Source organism: Schistocerca gregaria, chromosome 5, assembly GCF_023897955.1.
Source record: "Schistocerca gregaria isolate iqSchGreg1 chromosome 5, iqSchGreg1.2, whole genome shotgun sequence".
NCBI classification, from domain to species: domain Eukaryota; kingdom Metazoa; phylum Arthropoda; class Insecta; order Orthoptera; family Acrididae; genus Schistocerca; species Schistocerca gregaria.
Genome location: NC_064924.1, coordinates 214,227,071 through 214,244,835, shown reverse-complemented (window position 1 = coordinate 214,244,835; position 17,765 = coordinate 214,227,071).

The window sequence follows — 17,765 nt, the reverse complement described above, 5'->3', positions numbered from 1 at the left end:
ATGGGGGGGGGGGGGGGGGGGCGCATGGGCCATGACAAGGCTCCTCAGACTGCGCAGCTACCCCACGCAGCACACCAGACAAGAATCGGACCTTCACACTGAGTATGCATGCACAGCTCTCAGACAAAATGGACCACAGTAAACTGACAAAACACCTTACAATAAATTTCCCCATCCAATCAAGATAATAAAAGAAATACAAAAATTCAAAGTGGCTCTAAAAACATATTTGTAAGACATGTGTTATCACACTGTGGATGAATTTAAACTATTTTTAATGTACCATGTTTCAATGATTTACTGTACTGTATTATGTGCTTAAACTTATTTGTGTTGTTGATCAGTGTTACTTTTATGTAACATGTATTTACAACTGTGTGTACTAGTGCACAAAGTAAGCTATATCCTACAATACTATGCACAGAAAGCTAACTAAAACCCAAAATTAACAGCAGTGAGATGTTTGGGCTAGGTATAAGTGTATACCAGAAGTATAAGGTAATGAGAAGATGGCCACATTTGTCAAAGGGTACAGGGATTTAAATTAAGGCTGTGTGTAAGATTATCTGGACAAGAAACAGTATCAAGGCTGGTCATAAACTTATAATTTTATCCTTTTATCAACCACTAGATTCACCTCAAGATGCAGTCGAAAAACATTAGAGGAAATCTCAGCTTGCTAACATATATTTTCCTCCGATCATACTGTCATCATTGGATGAGACATTAAATCATCCAACAATTTCTTGAGGTAGTTACAGTTTTCTAAGTGTAGTGTGAAATAAAACTTCATGAGAAAATATATTACACTCTTTCTCTGAAAACCACATAGAATAAATAGCATGTAGGCTAGTTCATGATGAAATATGATACATCCAATGGCAACAAACAGTTCAGACCTCTTTGGAGATGTCCATTTTGAAACTAGTATCAGTGACTAAGAGGTAGCATTAACAAGAACAATAGGAAACTAAAGCAAGCAGAAAGATTTGCACATTCATTAAGCTAGATAAAGAGGCATTCACATATTGGAGTTCTCATTTGTCCTGATTTTTCCAGGACAGTCATGATTTTTAACAAAATGTTCCTGTGTCTTCAAACCGTCTTTAGGGACAGCAAAATGTCATATATTTTTGTCTTGGATAACATGATATTTTCTTCTTTCTAAACTAATCACATGTCCTGATACAGAGCTTTGCATGCCTGAAGTTTCGGAATATTGGCATTATACTTTATTTCTACAAAAAAACTAAACTGTAATGGATTTCAAGTTTAAAATATAGTGATTCTTTATGAAACTCAACATTACCACAATTTTGTAAACAAATGCATTTGTTCATTTGAAAAGATGAAAAATTAGTGTCTGGACTCTCTTAGATCAGACAGAAGCTGAAATTGATGGTAGCAAAGCAAAAGCAGAAATGTTTATTTCATTTTAAAATGTTTCTTTAAAAAGCAAAATCCCAGAATATTGTCCAAATTTAATTCTCATGCTATTACAAATATGGGTGATACAAATATTTGTCTCAGTGCTGCTGAGAAACAGCTGAAATAAGTAAAACTGGAAAAAGCTCAAGGCCTAGAGGAGTCTCTGTCAGATGCTATACCAAATTTGTGGCCTAGTTAACACCTCTTTTAACCATAATCTACTGTAGATCTTCTGAACAAAAAAATTTCACATCCTTGATGTCCATTTGTTGTAGAATCTTAGGGTGCATTCTGAGCTCAAGTGTAGTGAGGTATCTCATACAGAATGACATCCTCCATGGCAACTAACATGGATTCTGAAAACATTGATCATGTGAAACCCAACTCACGCATGCCTCAAATGGCATCCTAAAAGCCATGGATTAAGTCAGTCACGCACATGCAGTATTTCTTGATTTGTGAAAAGCATTTACTCACTATCACACCTATGCTTTTTATGAAAGTAAGATCATCTGGCGTATGAAGCAAAATTTAGGACTCTGTTGGGAGTCTTGTGTTATGGAGGATGCAGCATGTCATGTTGGATGGAGAGCCACAACAGACGTAGAAGTAACATGGAGGTGTGTTGGGATTCCTGCTGTTCATAATGTATATTAATGACCTTGCAGACAATATTAATAGTAACCTCAGAATTTTTGCAGATGATGCAGTTATCGATAATGCATTACTGTCTGAAAACAATTAGCACAAATATTTAGTCAGTTCTTGATAAGATTTCAAAGTGGTACAAAGACCAGAAACTTTAAATGTTAAGAAATATAAAACTGTGCACTTCTCAAAATGAAAAAACTTAGTATCCTCTGGCTACAATCTCAGTTAGTGATAGTTGAAATCAGCCAACTCGTACAAATACCTGGGTGTAACAGTTTGTAAGGATGTGAAATGGAATCATTTTTACGAGCTGCAAACCCACACGACAGTCCGCTTGTCTCGACAACATACAAATGTCAATAGAGAGTTACTGTCTTCAGATGTAGCTGTCTTTGATTTCTCAGACCATGACTCAGTTTGGGTAAAAATGGGTACAGACAGGCCTAATATGGACTATAAGGAGTTTAAAGCCCCTAAAATAGTCATCACAAGGTCAATAATGCAAGAAACATTGTCTAACTTCATGGTCTCACTCAGTAATTATGACTGGACACATATGTTTAATAATAATGCCCAGGGCTCTGCAAATACATTGTTCAACAGATTTTTTCATTCTTTCTTAAATATATTCGAACCCAACTGCCCTCAATACAAACATAAAGTTAACCCTAAAAGTAACAGTAATAGACAGAGATAAGAATCCATGGTATACCGCTCAACTAGCCCCTACGAAAAGGAGGTTGTTGTTGTATAGAGTTTCTTACAGGCTTCAGAAAACTGATATGGCTAAACAAAGGTACTCAAGAGCACAGAAAGAATATAAGTATGCTTTAAATGAGGCCATAAAACAACATAACCTAGTCAGCATTGAGTCATCAAAAAATAAATGCAAAAAAGCATGGACTATAATAAATTAAGTAGCCAAAAGCAAGCAGAAAGCTGAGGAAGAAATATCAGCAGATGAATTTAATAACTACTGTACAAAATGTGTTAACCAAATTAGGGAAAGCATTGGGAGGCCGAAAGAAACTGTAGCTGATCTCATTAAAAATCATAATGTAGACTACACCCTGAAAGACAGATTCTTTGTAACAGAGGTCATACCAGATGTTGTTTTAACTATTGTAAATAATTTTAGATCCTCTGACAGTGAAGATATTTATGGTATTTCTTGTAATATGCTAAAAAAGATAATTGGGAACATAGTATATCCTCTTACTAAATATATAAACAGATGTCTAATTGAAGGAGTATTCCCAGATGTATTAAAATTATCCAGGGTAGTGCCCATTTACAAGAATGGAGACAAAAATTGCCCATCTAGCTATCGCCCAATATCTCTGACACCTATTGTATCTAAAGTTCTGGAATCCATCATCAACTCCCAGTTGTGTGATTATCTGACATGTAATAACATTATTACTGCGGTACAATTTGGCTTTAGGAAGGGATTCACAGTCCATGCCATTACTCCCTGATTAAAAGAGTACTTAACACTTATGAAGGAAAAAAATTTGCTCAGGCTACCTTTTGTGATCTTAGCAGAGCCTTTGAGTGTGTGGAACATATTTCACTCCTCAACAAACTAGTTTATTATGGAATCACAAACAGTGAAGTTAACAACATCTTCGAATCTTTCCTCAGCAACCATAAACAAATTGTTTGTATTGGTAAACAGAGATCACAACTAGTTGAAGTTAAGTGCGGTGTGCTACAAGGCTCAGTATTAGGACCTCTGCTATTTATCCTAATGACAAACGATCTACCATCTTACATAAATACTCACTCCATTCTCTATGCAGATGATACCACTTTTTTCAATATCAGCTCAGACATGGATATACTCCAAACTATGGAAAATGACACAATATTACAAGCATCAGTCTGGTTTCGAGCTAATGGGTTCCTGCTTAATGAGGGTAAAGCTCAAAAGATTGTATTTAGTTTAAGAGATCTGCCAGTAGCAGACTTCATGGATAGTGTTAAGTTCTTAGGTATTTTTATAGATAGTAAATTGACTTGGGAGCCACATATTAAATACATTAGTGCAAGGCTGTCTAGAGTGGTGTATTTGTTAAGGAACTTAAAAAACCATGTACCTGCGGCCTATGTAAGATCGGCCTACTTTGCTTTTTTTCAAAGCATTATATCTTATGGGCTTTTAATATGGGGCAACAGCTTACACCTTCAGGGCATTTTGGTACTTCAGAAGAAAGTAATTCAAATTACCACAAACAGTGATAAGCTGGCCCACTGCAAACCACTGTTTATCAACTTAAAAATATTAACTGTTATAAACTTGTATATTTACACTGCAATACTGCATATAAAGAGCAACTTAGCAGAATACCAGCATACAGGAGATGTACACTCTCATGGAACCAGAAATAGTAGCCATCTTGACGTACCTTACTACAGATTATCCAAGTTACTGAACAACTACGAAGTGATGGGTATGAAGATGTTTAACAAACTGTCACTAGAATGGGTAGGAGCACCATTTGATTTATTTAAAGACAAATTATTCCTTTTGTTAGCTGCAAATCCTTGCTACTCACTTCAGGAATTTTATGACTGTAAAATATCATAGTGGTACCGGTTTGGAGAGTACAGCATAATTTCTTTAACAGAGTAATTTATGATGTAATGTTTTCATATTGTTTGATTTTAAATACTGTATTTTATGGAAAACCAATAGAGACATACTGATCTTCATGTATATATGCTTTATAACTTGTATGTATGAACTTGACTTTGTCAATTGCTGTAATAGCTAAACGACAATAAAATTTCATTCAATTCAATTCAATGATCACATAGGTTCAGACATGGGTGAAGCAAGCAGTAGATTTTGTTGATTGGCACAATACTAGGAAAATGTAATTAGTCTACAGAGGAGATTGCTTTCAAATTACTTGTGCGATCCATGCTAGAATATTGCTCAAGTGTTTGACACCTGCACCAAATAGGACTAAAAGGTGAACTGAACATACACAAAGAAGGGAATCATAACTGGTCACAGGTTTGTTGATCCATGGGAGAGTGTCATGAAGACTCTTGAAGTTAGATGCAAACTAACTTGTCGAAGCCTATTTAGAAAGTTTCTAGAATCAACAAGTGATGAATCTACAACTGCCTAAATTTCAGTATATAGGGATCACACATACAAAATTAGACTAATTACAGTATGGGCAGAGGCCTTTAAATACCATACCATTACAATACCATCACTACAATGGTAACTGGTGCAATGGGAACGCCGGCCGGGGTGGCTGAGCTGTTCTAGGCCCTACAGTCTGGAACTGCGCGACCGCTGCGGTCGCAGGTTCGAATCCTGCCTCAGGCATGGATGTGTGTGATGTCCTTAGGTTAGTTAGGTTTAAGTAGTTCTAAGTTTTAGGGGACTGATGACCTCAGAAGTTAAGTCCCATAGTGCTCAGAGCCATTTGAACCATTTTTTTCAATGGGAGGTACCCTCTGCCATGCACTTCACAGTGGTTTGCAGACAATGGATGTAGCTGAAAATGTAAATGTGTAGATAATGAACAAAATGACATGAAAGGCACCCTTGCTGGTTAATATCCATCCATTATTAGCATTACTTTAGGAACGCAGAACTTCCACAGGTTGGTATCTGGGAGTCATAATGTGATAGTAAGTTTACATTCAACACATTACAGATAAATGTATGACTTTAATTAACACTCCCTCAATATTATCTAAACTGTGAAAATAAATGTATGGCTTTAATTAGTGCTACCTCAAGATTATCTACACTGTAAAAATAAATGTATGGCTTTAATGAATGCTCCCTCAAGATTATCTAAACTTGTATGGGTGAAATGAAGCAAAATTGGATATTTATAAAGGAGTGATATTATCAACATTGTAATACACCTTGCTTGCCAGTGTGGGTAGAAGCACTACGGAAACAATACAACTGCATCAGAATTAACAGAGTACAATGATTAATCAACTTAAAAATAGTGAAAGCTTACAGGATGACATCCACTGAAGCACTTTGTGTTTTAGTGGGCATCATGTCCACAACTTTTAAAACATGAGAAATAGCCATTTTATGATACACACAAATCTAAATACACCAGACAGGCAATACATTTTGCCCTTGAGTGCAGAAGCTGACCACATCCAGCAGGCTGTTTCAGACAAATTGAAAAGGAAGGCAATAAGCACTACACATGAAGGACTGGGTTCAGGAATGGCTGTAATTTCTTACTCATCAGATATAGCCCAAATTGGATAATGAATCCTCAAATTTAGGTATAGCAGGCACTGTTACAGGGGTAACAACATTGGTTGAAATTAAATTTATCAGGACAGATACAAGACATAACCAGTATGTTTAACTGATTGTGACCTGTGGTTGTCGTGATAAACCTAAATCCTCAAATAACCAAGTAGAACAATATACCAATGTTGAACAACTGTGTCTGACTCATTTCACTTCTCCATCCAATTGTGACCCAGTCACACTGTCCACAAATCATTAACATTCTAAAATTTCTTAACCTCAAACCTTGCCTCACCATCATTTCCCAAATCCCTCAACATACAAACTAACCTTACAGAAAGAAACGCAGTCTGCCATCTAAAAACTTATCCCAAACTTATAATCATACCTGCAGACAAAGGCTCCATCACTGTTGTTTTGAACTGCAAGGATTACCTGGCAGAACGACTCTGCCAGCTGTAATATACATCCACTTACAAACCTTGCCACAATGACCACATTCCAGAAATCCATTAGGATCTCCAGTCTATCCTCATATCCATAAGTCCATTCCAGAACCTCTCCCTAGAGTCCATCTCCTCCTCACCCCTACCACTCCCCACACTCCTACCTTATACATGCTTCCTAAGGTCCATAAATCCAACCTCTCACGACACACCATTGTGGACAGTTATTGTAACCCCACAAAGAGAATCTCTGCTTTCGTAGACCAACATCTTCAGCCTATAATCTGGAACCTACCTTTCTTTATAAAAGATACCAACAATTTCCTCCACTGACTCTCCACAGTTCCTGCCCCTTTACCACACTGTGCCCTGCTCGTCGCTATTGGTGCCAGTTCCCTTTACACTAACATCTCTAATGCCCAAGGCCTTAATGCTAGTGACCACTACCTTTCCCAAGCCCTATGGATTCCAAACCAACAATCTCCTTCCTAGTCGCTGTGACCAGTAAAATCTTCACCCACAATTACTTCTCCTTTGAAGGCACTACCTACAAACAAATCTGGGTTACAGCTATGTGCACCCCCATGGCATCATACTACGCCAACCTATTCATGGACAATCTAGAGAAATCCTTCCTAAAAACCCAGATGTTAAACCCCTTACCTGGTTCAGATTCACTGATGACAAGTTTCTGATCGGGATCGAGGCTGAGGACAACCTATCCACATTCCTACAGAACCTCAACAGTTTCTCCTCCGTTCACTTCACCTGGTCCTACTCAACCCAACAAGCCACCTTCCTAGATGTTGATCTTCACATCAATGATGGCTACATCACTACCTCTATTCATATCAAACCTACTAACCTCCAACAGTATCTCTACTTCGATAGTTGCCAACCATTCCACACCAAGACGTCCCTTCCGTACAGTGTAGCCAACCTTGTACAAAAACAAATCTCCCATGCCTTATCTTTCCAGTCACCCACCACCACCCAAAGTCTCACTGTCCAGCCACAGAGGAGCATTACCTCGTAACTCAGTACCACCCAGGACTGGAGCAACTGAATTACATTCTCCGCCAGGGTTTCGACTACCTCTCATCGTGCCCTGAAGTGGAAAATGTCCTGCCCATTATTCTTCCAACCCCTCCCACAAAGGTATTTCACCATCCACCGAACCTACACAATATACTCATCAATCCATCCACAACCCCTGCTCCCAACAACTTACCTCATGCTTCATATCCCTGTAATAGATCTAGATGCATGACCTGTCCCATACATCCTATCACCACCACCTACTCCAGTCTGGTCACAAGCATCATCCATCCCATCAAAGGCAGGGCTACCTGTGAAACCAGTCATATGATCTACAGGCTAAGCTGCAGCCACTGTGGTGCATTCTATGTGGGTATGACAACCAACAAGCTGTCTGTCCGCATGAATGGCCACCAACAAACTGTGGCCAAGAAACAACTGGAGCACGCTGTTGCTGAGCATCCCACCCAATATGACATTCTTCATTTCAATGACTGCTTCACAGCCTGTGCCATATGGATCTTTCCCACCAACACCAGCTTTTCTGAATAGCGTAGGTGGGAACTCTCCCTGCAATATATATTACATACCTGTAGCCCTTCTGGCCTCAACCATTGTTAGTTATTGTCCTCACCCATCTAGCCTCTTCCCTGTTCCCATTCCAGCACTACACAGCCCTATTCCACCAACAAATCCAGTATATTTACTTCTCTCCTTTTCGCTTGCCCCTCCCCAACCCCTTCCCTGCCCTCTGTCTAGCCTCCCAACTGCATCTAGCTGCCCTGCCCTCTCCCCACCTTTTCCCTGCAAGCACCCAGGCAGCACATCACTGTCCTCTACCCCCACCCTGCTATCCCGAGTGTGTGTGTGTGTGTGTGTGTGTGTAAGAGAGAGAGAGAGAGAGAGAGAGAGAGAGAGAGAGAGAGAGAGAGAGAGAGAGATATCTATTTTTGACAATGGCCTTGTTGGCTGGAAGCTTATTCTGTGACAGTCTTTTTGTTGTGCCTTTCTGCGACTCAGCAGCTCCACTAATGGTGAGTAGCAACTATCCTTTCCATAATATTGTGATGAGAAGGAATGTTGGAGACCTGATTTGGAACCACAGGTTCGAATCCTGCCTCGGGAATGGATGTGTGTGATGTCCTTAGGTTAGTTAGGTTTAAATAGTACTAAGTTCTAGGGGACTGATGACCTCAGCAGTTAAGTCCCATAGTGCTCAGAGCTATTTGAACCAACCAGATTTGGAGAACATGGTTTGTTTGTAGCACTTTGTAATGCAAGGATTTCTTTTAGGAGGTTTTGTATTATGGATTTATTTTATATGACTAACTTTCTTTCATTGACATTAATAATATGTGTTTCTATCAGAATAATGGCATGTCACAAACATAATTAACTTTAAAATTTGAGTATTAGGGTATTCTATATGTATGTTTTATGAAACATTTGAGATTTTTTCCCTTAAACAGTCCCTTGTAAACAGCACTGAAAGAAAATGGACTGATTAGACAAGGAACACTAATGAAATTTTATAATAAACATTTAATTACATGAAAAGTATGTTTAATTTTCTTTTTTAATAAAAAGCAATTTACATTAAGAATGCAATTTTGCTTTAATATACTTCAAGTAAAATATTTGCTCAATTGTAATGTAACATGAACAGCTAACACGCAAGAGAAAATGATTGGGATGATATTAAAATATGTGGAACAGTGGATTCCAGGCAGTGGGAGCTATACCCAGAGCTTGTGGACAATAGTACTTGGAACTTCTGAAGACAGGTATAGTGAGTGAAAAATAAATAAAGGATGCATTGTCTTTTCTCGTGACAGATAGGGACTGTATAATATTGGTTTAAATTTCTCAATGAAAGGTGTTTCAGGACCAAAAGTAAATCTCTCATATTATTAAAATGGTTTAAAAATTTTAATTTCTTTCTACAGCTAAATAACATGTATTTTAATTACTTTTTAAGTTCTGTCTTGTAGGATGAAGATCACCTTGACCCTGTATTATGTGTTAAAGTGTAATGTGGGAAGCGACTACTGGCTAGAATTCTAAATTGCTACACTATATGGTTCAAAATTGAATATTTTTTCCAAGAAACTTACAGACCATCTAAAGATTGTATGTTATGTAATTCTCACAGCTACAATTTTCAAAACAGCAACTTCCCTACTAACTGATGTTAGATACACAGTCTAGTCACATTAAAGTGGCCTGCTGTCAAATGCCTGAATAATGACCTTTCGCAGTGTGGAGAGGCAGGAAGAGAGTCAGTGAGGTTATGGAAAGCATCGACAGGAATGTGGGGCCATGCTGACTCCAGTGCCATGGCCTGCTGTGCTAGGTTTCTTGGCTGAGATCCAAGGCATGAACAGCCTGATCGAGGTGGCCCCACAGATTCTCAATTGGGTTTAAATTGAGGGAGTATGGAGGCCAAAGCAGTGCAGCAAACTCTTCAAACCATGCAGTGCATTGTGAATGGTGTCACATATTGTATGGTACTGCAGGAAGATGCCACTGTGCCAAGGAAAAACAAAATTCATATAGGCTAAATATAACAATGAAAATGAATTGGTATACACAGAGGGCATATACTGGTAACATGCAATATCCTGTTGCAGAGCATGCTCTACAATTGTGACTTCTGCACCTGTTTCACCATCTGGATTCTTCCTACAGACACCAGTTTCTCAGCACTCTGCAGGTGGGAACTACCATTACAGCATGTCCGTGGTTCTCGCCACCCACTTGACCTTACTTTATGTTAATTTCTTCTGTCTCAGCATTTCTTCACGGTAACTACTCTTTTCTTCATTATGTTTTAGTTTTCTATATCTTTCATAGTCTTACCAAGCTATTATTCACCCCCCCCCCCCCCCTCCCACCTCTGTTATGTATAATGCACTTAGCTTTTTTCTCTTATTAACACATGCATGATGTTTAAACAGTAATCACTGTCCTGCATGTTACCCTGTCTTCCACCTCCAAGCTCTCAGCTTTTCAAAGCTCATTCAATACAGTCCCCAACAACCAGTCTTGCCTTCTCATTCCATATGATAAGACCCCCGACCTGCAGTTCTGGGTGACTTTCCCAAAATCAGCCCCTTTTCCTAAACCTCTTCAGTACTTTTCCTTCACCCCTCTTCCTTCCCCTTCAAACCTTCTGCCTGAAGAAGGAGTCACTGGCTCCGAAAGCTTGCCTAATTAGAAACATCTTCTATGTGTGTGTTCTGTCATTGCTTGGTGAGTAAATTTTTCATCTATCCAATTAAAAGAAACTACATGCAAGAGTGGACATGGTTGCCATGAACAAATGCATCCTTGTGTTGATCCACTGCGCCTTCCAGAATGATGACAACACCCAGGAAATGCCACAAAAATAGTCCCCAGACCACAATGCTCCCTCCTCTGGTGTGGACCCTTCCAACAGTTGATAGGGGGTGTGAAGGCCAACAGCCGTCAGTCTGAGGGAGCATAAAATGTGATTCAGCTCAAAAGGCTACCTTTGGCCACTTGGTGCTTGTACAGTAGTGGTATTGGCATGCAAATACCAGCCTTCATTGCTGATGAACAACAGTCAACATGGGTGCATGAACCAGGTGCCTGCTGTGGAGGTGCATATGCAGCAACGTCCACCGAACAATCACTGAGGAGATAATGTTGGTGGCCCCTTGGTTCATTTGTGTGGTCAATTGCTCAACAGTTGCACATATAATCACCTGTAAACTGCTCCATAGCTGTCATTCACCCCTACCATCTATGGTCCATGATGCACCACAATTGCCTTGGTGCTGGTTTTGGATAGCAATATTGGCTTGCAAATTCCAGCCTTATTGCTGATAAACTGCAGTCAGCATGGGTGCATGAACTAGATGCCTGCTGCAGAGGCCCATATGCAGCAATATTCATGAACAGTCACTGAGGAGACAGTATTGGTAGCCCTTTGGTTCATCTGGGCAATCAGTTGCTCAACAGTGGCATGTCTATTCACCTGTACACAGCTCCACAGCTGTCACTCATCCCTGTCATCTATGGCCCATGGTGCACCACACTTGACGGTTTTGGATATCGTGATTTTGCCATGCACTGTATACTTTAACCATGGTCACACACAAACAGTTTACAAACTTAGTCATTTCAGAAATGCTTAGATCCTTAATCCAAAAGCCAGTGAAGATCTTTCGGACATCAGATAAATCACTCCATTTCTGCATTACAACAACTACTTCACTGTTTTCTGCACTCCTCCTGAATGCTTTATACACCCTCCACTGTTAGTGCTGCCATGTATGACTTGTTATTCCAAATGTCCCCAGACCATACACTGTCCTTTTTTCCCCCCACTAGTATATACAGCTACCTACTGGTAATAATTATCTGTGTAGTCCAAAGGAGGTTGATGAGATGTACCAAGGCAGGATGGCTCCATTTGCTACAATTCCACTCCTTAAAGATAATTTTCCCCTTTATTTCTATTATGTATGTAATACATACTGTATACTAAGAGTAATGTAAAATGACTAGTTTCTTATTCAAGCAAGTATTCATAAAATTATTATTCACAGGGTAACTTCCTGATTTATTGTAGATTGCTTGAAAACAATTTTCATAAACAAAAAAATCATACTTTGAGATTCATCAAGAACACATGGAAGTGAAATATGCACAGAGCTGTTATAACCTTTAATCACAATAATTGCGTGGATATTCAACACCTTCTCTTAGAAACAATAGCTGATCACATGATTACAACTCAGTCTCTCGTATTCGACTGCCGTGCCGTGACATGCGGCCGGCGCCGTTTGTAGCTAGGTGGCGCTCCCGCGCTCAGCCGATTTGCGGAGCGCCTCTATCGCCGTTTGGGCGCACTGTCGTGGCAGCACTGTTAAATGTCGTGGCACTGTCATAACACTTTTCCCTCCTTGGAAAAAAAACTCTCACTTCCTTGGAGACATGGACAGTGCGGAGACATCCATGGCCTCTTGTGAGGCCCCACGGAGATCTCACGGAGAGACACGAGAGTATGGTCGAAAACGTCCAAGACGGAAGATCGTGTGTGGAACGTGCCTCCTGGATGAAATGATGGGTGAAAACTCTGGAGCAGCATCCATAGGTGTCATGGACCTGGAAGTGTGCTCCAGCGAGATGAGTCCCGGAGAAGGCGGCGTCACGACTGGGGCCGGTTCCGGCATACTCGGAAGCGGTAGCAACGTCGGCTGCATCAACACGTACAGTAGATCGGCAGCAGCGACAGGACTGGCTTCTCGGGCTGGTGGAGGCGAAGGAGGGGGCGGTGGCACCGGCGTGGCCACCACTCGTGGGCGCATCTGGTCGTAATGGCGAACAACCGTGCCATCGCCCGTACGTATTTCACAAAGCTGGCGGCCGCGAAAAGCCTTGACCACCCCTGGAATCCATTTAGGGCGAGATCCATACCCTCGTGCCCACACGTCGGCGCCCACTGAGTATTTTCCCGCACTAGGGGACACAGCACAAGGCCTGACAGGGTGAAGCAGGTGCAGTAGAGTGCGCGGTTGGCGGCCATGCAAGAGTTCAGCACGGCTGCAATCACCCAGAGGCGTGAAGCGATAAGAACTCAGAAATTGCAGCAGAGCGTCATCTGTGGAAAAATCACTAAGGAATTTTTTCATCTGGCATTTGAAAGTGCGGACAAGGCGCTCGACCTCCCCATTTGATTGCGGATGGAAGGGAGGTGCTGTAAGATGATGAATCCCTTGTCCAGTACAAAAATCAAGGAAGGCCTGCGAAGAGAACTGAGGGCCAGTGTCCATGATGATCGTGGATGGAAGACCTTCTAGCGCAAAGATTTTGGACAAAGCCAGCGTCGTCGCTGCAGTGGTGGGTGACGGACATCTAACAACAAATGGAAACTTCGAGAAGGCGTCAATCAACAGTAGCCAATAAGTACCGAGGAAGGGGCTGGCAAAGTCGGTGTGCACCCGTTCCCATGGCTGAGCTGGATCAGGCCACGGAGAGGGCATTGTATGAGGTGCAGCCAGTTGTTGAGCACACTGACCACACGCAGCAACCATGTGGGCGATGTCCGAATCAATACCGGGCCAATAAACCTGCCTGCGGTCCTGGGACTTAGTCCGAGAAATACCCCAATGGCCTTCGTGCAACAGTTTGAGAGCATCTTTGCAAAGAGAGGCTGGCACCATGACCCGTGGAGATGCGCCATCCGTGGCCAGAAGAACAACACCATCACGGACAGACAGACGAAGGCACAAGGCATGGTAGTTGCGAAGGGGATCCGATGGCCAGCCCTTGGTCCTGTCCGGCCAATCCCGTTGAACAAAACCGATCACCCGACGCAGGACCGGGTCCCGCGCAGTAGCCAACGCAACCTGCGAACCTGTAAGTGGAAAACCCTCGACCGCACGACGTTCTTCCTCATCAAAGTGGAAACAGAGGAGTTCATCACGATCGAAAACCGGGTCGGGGCCCATCGGCAATCACGACAATGCGTCAGTGTTGGCGTGCTGGGCCGTGGGATGATAGTGAATCTCATAATGAAAACGAGACAAGTATAAGGCCCAACGTTGCAGGCGGTGAGCTGCCTTATCCGGAAGCGACGCCGATGGGCTCAACAGGGAGACCAGCGGATTGTGGTCGGCGATAAGGTGAAACTTAGAACCATACAAAAAAAACGCTGAACTTTTTAGAGCATAAATGATGGCGAGCGCCTCCTTTTCAATTTGAGAGTAACGACGTTGCGCCTCGTTGAGGGTCTTGGAAGCATAGGCGATGGGTTGTTCCGACCCATCCTCATACCAATGGGCGAGAACAGCCCCTAGGCCATACTGTGATGTGTCAGTCACCAGAACCAAGTGCTGACCTGGACGGAATGTGGCAACACAAGGCGCCGACTGCAAATGAGCCTTCAGGTGGACAAATGCCTGCTCACACCCGTCGGACCAACAGAAGGGGACGTTTTTGCATAACAGCTGATGCAGAGGATAAGCTACCGCCGCTGTGGATGGAATGAATTTGTGATAATAAGCAATCTTGCCTAGAAACGCCTGAAGTTCTTTGACCGTAGATGGCCGGGATAGAGCGTTAAGGGCCGCAACGTGCTGATGTAGAGGACGTATACCCTCACGGGACAAGTGGAAACCAAGATACACAATGGAGGGTTGGAAGAACTTTGACTTGTCCAGATTGCACCTCAACCCAGCCGAATGCAAAATCCAAAACAGTGAACGCAAATTACGAAGGTGCTCCTCAGTGGAGGCCCCCGTGACAACAATGTCATCCAGATAGTTTATGCAGCTGGGAACGGAAGCCGTGAGCTGTTCCAAAAAGCGCTGAAAAATGGCTAGTGCACTAGCAACGCCAAATGGTAACCGCTGGTACTGATACAACCCACAAGGAGTGTTGATAACGAGAAATTCCTTGGAACTAGCGTCCAACAGCAACTGGTGGTACGCCTCTGATAAGTCAAGTTTGGAAAAGAACTGGCCCCCAGCAAGCTTGGTAAACAACTCCTCAGGACGGGGAAGAGGATAAGTGTCAATGAGGCTCTGAGTATTGACAGTGGCTTTAAAATCACCACACAATCGCAGACTCCCGTTTGGTTTAGAAACCACCACGTTCGGCGATGCCCATTCGCTGGAGGTAACCGAAAGGAGAATCCCTGAAGCTGTTAACCTGTCTAGCTCAGCCTTGACAGGTGCACGCAACGCCACTGGAATAGGGCGTGCCCAGAAAAACTTAAGCGAGCCGTAGGTTTAAGAGTAATGTGGGCTTCAAAATCCTTGGCACAACCCAGACCAGCAGAGAACACGGACGAAAATTCAGAACACAATCCATCCAGCTGTTGATAAGGAATATCCTCAGATATGAGGTGCACATCATCATCAATGGAGAACCCGAACAACTGGAAAGCATCATAACCGAACAGGTTTTCAGTGCCCGCATGATTCACCACATAAAACGTGAGGGGCCGAACAACAGACTTGTAGGCAGTGGAAGCATCAAACTGACCCATGATAGGAATTTTCTGTTTATTATAAGTCCTCAGATTTCGCGTAACTGGAGACAAAGGAGGGGAGCCCAACGCCAAATACGTGCAAGAATTAATGAGAGTTACTGCAGAGCCAGTGTCCACTTGCATGCGGATGTCTTTATCCAGAACACGAACAGTAACAAACAACTTATTTGTTTGAGAAAGCACACAGTGAACATCCATGTCCGACGCCTCGTCCTCGTCGACAGGAACTTTAGGGGACTGACACACAGAAGCAATGAGGCCTTCTTTCCTACATGAATTACACGTGGCCCAACGTTTTGGACACGCTGCCCTGTCGTGCTGTACAAAACAACGGGGGCAAGAAGGAAGTGCGGAACGAACCGACTTCTGTGGTTGCTTGTTTCGCTGCGAGCGTTGCAGCCCAACCCGATGTTGTTGACGCGAGTGAACCGAGCCACATCGTCGTTCTCCTGTGAAACAGGCAAATTGCCCTTGTCGAGAGTTGACTGTACAGCGCCTACATCACACCACGCGTCTATTTGCGCGCCAGCAGCGTGAGACACTTCAAAGGATTGAGCGATGCTTAGAACTTCCGACAACGACAGGTTTGGCAGTTGTAGGGCACGTTGCCGAACTTCTTTATCAGGAGCAAGCCATAGAATAGCATCCCTAACCATTGAATCAGCATAAGACCGTGTAGTTCCGCCGCCCAAGCCCGGTAAGATTGATGGAGCTGTTTACGACACCGGTAGAACGCCACGCGGGTGGCAACGACGTGGGTGTTTTTTTGATAATAGTCAGACAATAAGTCACACATTTCTTGGAAGGACAGGGAGGCAGGTTCCCGCAGAGGGGCTAACTGAGATAGCAACTGATAGATCCGAGGGGAAATCCAAGATAGAAATAACGACTTACACATAGGAGCGTCAACAATGTCGAAAGCCAAGAAGTGTTGCCACAAACGCTTCTCATAATCCTCCCAGTCTTCAGCGGCCTCATCGTAAGGAGGGAATGGAGGCGGAGAAGAGGAAGACAGGCGATGAGTAAGCGACGTCGACAACGCCTGAATCGCTGCCGTCAGCTGTGTTTGTTGAGCCTGAATAGTAGCCACCAGCTGTGTTTGTTGTTCAATGAGCACTTGCATAAGCTGTTCCATGTCTGCCCCATCACGAACACACAAATCCACAACGCAGTGAAAATATCCGACCTCGTCGCCAAAAAGTGTTACAACCTTTAATCACAATAATTCCGTAGATATTCAACACTCTCTCTTAGAAACAATAGCTGATCACATGATTACAACTCAGTCTCTCGTATTCGACTGCCGTGCCGTGACATGCGGCCGGCGCCGTTCGTAACTAGGTGGCGCTCCTGCGCTCAGCCGATTTGCGGAGCGCCTCTATCGCCGTTTGCGCGTACTGTCATGGCGGCACTGTTAAATGTTGTGGCACTGTCACAACAAGAGCTATTAGGTATTTGTGTCTATGAGAATGGTTTGAAAAGTTCTTGGAATCACCACGAGAGATCAGCACTAGCATAATGAGTTGTTCATATGATACTCATTGGACTGTTGCCTGTAAACATGTGCTATATCAGAGCTCTTGAAAGAGAGCTGTAGCAGTGACATGTCTCTGTTGTTGTTCCTGTGTAGTGATTTGCAAAGATGGAAAAAAAAATCGAGATTCGAGCAATGATTAACTACTTTGTAAAGAAAAGTATGAAATCAAAGGTCATTCATGCCAATTTCCAGAATACACTGGGGGACTCTGCTCCTTCATATTCAACTGTTGCCCAGTGGACAAATGAATTTAAATTTGGTCAGGAGAGCTTACCATTGCAAAAGTGCACACAATGGTCATGGAGGATCACCAGCTGAAAGTGCATGAAATTGCTCATGCTTGCCAGATGTCATCTGAAAGGGTATATCACATATTAATTGAAGAACTAG